The sequence below is a fragment of the Apodemus sylvaticus genome, chromosome 8 (genome assembly GCF_947179515.1).
Source record: "Apodemus sylvaticus chromosome 8, mApoSyl1.1, whole genome shotgun sequence".
Lineage (NCBI taxonomy): Eukaryota > Metazoa > Chordata > Mammalia > Rodentia > Muridae > Apodemus > Apodemus sylvaticus.
The window spans coordinates 107,886,394-107,890,505 of record NC_067479.1 but is presented as its reverse complement, the minus strand read 5'-3'; the positions used below and the strand labels follow the sequence as shown (position 1 = coordinate 107,890,505).

The 4,112-nt window shown below is 40.6% G+C and overlaps 1 pseudogene; it reads right to left on the bottom strand.

Annotated features, from left to right (window-relative positions):
* Nucleotides 1-2,542: 2,542 nt before the first annotated feature.
* LOC127691088 (60S ribosomal protein L28-like) lies at nt 2,543-2,955 on the bottom strand (annotated as a pseudogene).
* Between the last annotated feature and the right edge of the window lie 1,157 nt (nt 2,956-4,112).

The window sequence follows — 4,112 nt, the reverse complement described above, 5'->3', positions numbered from 1 at the left end:
TGCTTGCGTTGATTTTGTAGCGAGCCACTTTGCTGAAGTTGTTTATCAGCTGTAGGAGTTCTCTAGTAGAGTTTTTAGGGTCACTTAAGTATACGATCATATCATATGCAAATAGTGATAGTTTGACTTCATCCTTTCCAATTTGTATCCCTTTGACTTCCTTCTGTTGTCTAATTGCTCTAGCTAGGACTACAAGAACTATATTGAAAAGATATGGAGAGAGGGGGCAGCCTTGTCTAGTCCCTGATTTGAGTGGGATTGCTTCAAGTTTCTCTCCATTTAGTTTGATGTTGGCTACCGGTTTGCTGTATATTGCTTTTACTATGTTTAGATATGGGCCTTGAATTCCTGTCCTTTCCAAGACTTTTAGCATGAAAGGATGCTGAATTTTGTCAAATGCTTTTTCAGCATCTAATGAAATGATCATGTATTTTTTTTCTTTGAGTTTGTTTATGTAGTGGATAGCATTTATGGATTTCCTTATATTGAACCATCCCTGCATCCCTGGGATGAAGCCTACTTGATCATGGTGGATGATCGTTTTGATGTGTTCTTGGATTCGGTGGGCAAGAATTTTATTTAGTATTTTTGCATCGATATTCATAAGGGAAATTGGCCTGAAATTCTCTTTCTTAGTTGGATATTTGTGTGGTTTTGGTATCAGCATAATAGTGACTTCGAAGAAGGAGTTGGGTAGTGTTCCTTCTATTTCTATTTGGTGGAAAAGTTTGAAGAGTATTGGTGTTAAGTCTTCTTTGAAGGTCTGATAGAATTCTGCACTGAAACCATCTGGTCCTGTGCTTTTTTTGGTTGGAAGCCTATCTATGACCCCTTCTATTTTTTTAGGGGTTATGGGTCTGTTTAGATTGTCTATTTGATCCTGGTTTAATTTTGGTAATTGGTATCTGTCTAAAAAAATGTCCATTTCCTCCAGATTCTCCAGTTGTGTTGAGTACAGGTTTTTGTATTAGGATCTGATGATTTTTTGAATTTCTTCAGTTTCTGTTGTAATATCTCCGTTTTCATTTCTAATTTTGTTAATTTGGATACTTTCTCTGTGCCCTTTCATTAGTCTGGCTAAGGGTATATCTGTCTTGTTGATTTTTTCAAAGAACCAGCTTTTCATTCTGTTGACTCTTTGTATGGTTCTCTTGGTTTCTAATTGATTGATTTCAGCCCTGAGTTTGATGATTTCCTGTCTTCTTCTCCTCCTCGGTGAATTAGCTTCTTCTTGTTCCAGGGCTTTCAGTTGTTCCGTTAATCTTCTAGTGTATGCTCTCTCGAATTTCTTTTTGGAGGCACTCAAAGCTATGAGTTTTCCTCTTAGCACTGCTTTCATTGTGTCCCATAGATTTGTGTATGTTGTGCCTTCATTTTCATTAAATTCTAAGAAATCTTTGATTTCTTTCTTTATTTCTTCCTTGACCAAGGTATCATTGAGTAGAGTATTGTTCAGTTTCCATGTGTATGTGGGTTTTCTGTTGTTTTTATTGTTATTAAAGACCACTTTTACTCCATAGTGATGTGATAGGAGGCATGGGATTATTTCAATCTTCTTATATTTGTTGAGGTCTGTCTTGTAACCAACTATATGATCTATTTTGGAGAAGGTACCATGAGGTGCTGAGAAAAAGGTATATTCTTTTGCTTTGGGATAAAAAGTTCTATATATATCTGTTAACTCCAATTGGTTCAAAGCTTCAATTAGTTTCATTGTCTCCCTGTTTAGTTTCTGTTTTCCTGATCCATCCATTGGTGAAAGTGGAGTGTTTAAATCACCCACAATTATTGTGTTAGGTGCAATGTGTACTTTGAGCGTTAGTAAAGTTTCTTTTATGAGTGAGGGCACTTCTTTCTCTCGACACCTGTTTTCAATACAATTCTCAATGAATGTTTCATATTGAAAGAATTTAAATACGGAGAAATGTTGCAAGGACAGTGCAGTGAACGTCTCCAATCTCTATGCTCAGGTATGTCCCCTCCCTCCAGTGTTACTCTATTACTTTGGTAAATCAGCCGGAGCCAGGGAAACTCCATTTGTTAAACTCCTGGATCAGTTGTGTTTCTCTTGCACCCACCCCAGCTCCAAAGCTCAGTCCACACAACTGCTCTATCTAGTCCTCCAGGGTCCTGGTTTTCTCTGGTCTGTTTAAAAGTCTGTTTATAATAGCCTTGCCATTGTTGGGGACCACTGGGTAGGTATTTTGTAGACTTGTCTCATGATTCAGGTTTGTTTTCTCTGGTTGGCTTGGGTTGTGGATTTAGCATCTTAGAGGTGAAGCTTCCTTTCAGATGCATCTTCATGAATGGCATGGCTGTCACCATAGCTTCTTGCTGACTATGGCGGATTTTATCATGCTATATAGCAGTGATGCAAGGAGATAGGTCAAACCTATGTGAATGTGAAACATAAGGAAAGTAACTGTGAGAGCCAGTGACCAAGATAAAGCAAAGAAGTTTGTTTTTGATTTTTTATTTTATTTTTTTTTGGAGGTCATTGAACAAGTCAGTGGACTCTTTATTGCTTCTAGGGTGTGGGGGCTCAGGAACTCTTGGTGAGACAGATCTGCTTCCTCTTCACCACCACAGGCTTCTGGCTTCGAAGGATGGCACTGGTCCTGCAGATGGCTGCCATGCGCAGATCAGGGCGGTACTTGTTCTTTTGGATCATGTGCCTGATGCTGCTGAGCGGTGCCTGAGCATTCTTGTTAATGGTGGTACGCACATAAGAACTGGCAGGTTTTTGCTGACGGATCTGCGTTTCATAACTACCACGACCCCTTTGCCATCAGCTGCGGGCTCCACTCTGACTGTCTTGCGGTGAATTAGCCCGTTGTAGTGGAAGGAGTTTCGGGCCCTCAGATTATTGGGCTCCGTGCTGTAAGTCTGCTTATTCCTCTTGATCAAGAAACTGGAGCAGTACCGAACGACCATCCATTGCTGATGCCCGGACATGGAGGCGCCTCCTCTTCTGATGAATTGGATGGCCTCAGACTCATCCAAGGATTATGTAAACCTATTCCAGTAGCCATAGGAAACAAGGACAACATAAGAAAGATTCATCCTTTGGAGAACTCTTTCTTGTCCTGTGAGGGGAAAAAGTTCCTGGAGCCTAAACCCGCGTTCCTAAGCCACATGCTTATTAGACTCTGTCCCTGTTCTGTGGGCAGCATTCTATATTTTTTGTTCTTATATTAAATAAATCCAATGCCACATGTCACACTCAGTTCTTCATCGGAGACACAGAGAAACTGAATGTGCCACCAGGAAACAGCAAGGAGCCCTGCCTCCTGAGACACCAGGTTTCTTCTCTATGAATCTTTTATTGTAAAAGCAGCTAAGAGAGAAACTGCATGTCATGGGCGGGGAATCTTGATAAATACTATGTGACTTGAGATAGTAAAATATAAAGTGCTGTGACTATGCTAGTGTTCATAGAAGGAAGTTGAGATGTTGGAAAGGAGAAGTGTTCACTCGCAAGTTCTGTTTGTGAAGCTCTTTTGAAATCAGATGCTCATCTCTAAGGGTCACTGCTCAGCACCAGTTTTCCAGCCTTCCACGGAACCATTTGTTCTTTATAAGCAGCCCAGCAAGCTGACACCCACTTCTAAACTCTTCAGATAGCATAAGTTGAAATTAGCAATTGCCAACAGAAAATTGACTTTGCACCTCAGAAGTGGTAAGAATATGGTTCCCTGTAACAAATTCCGTTAAAGCTTCTGAAGGAAAACAACCAAGAAGAAACAGATTCATCCTTTTACAAACCTCAGTGATGTGGCCTCTAGTGCATAAAAATGTTTCTGCAGCAGAGGTCGTCATGGCAGCGAAGCCCACAACACACCAGGGCTATGATGCTCTAATACCACATGGAAGCCATGTCTCACCTCAGTTTCCTCCACCTCTCCCTTCTCTTCCTTCTTTTCCTCCTCTTGGCTGTCCCTTTCTTTCCTCCAACCTCTATGTGTATATTATATGTATTTTGTGTACATATGTATGTTATCATGTGTGTAAGTGCAGGCACCCACATGCCATGACAAACATGTAGATATCAGGGGGCAACCTTGGGTATAAGTCCTCATTTTCAACAAGAGTCCCTTGTTCTCCACTGTTAT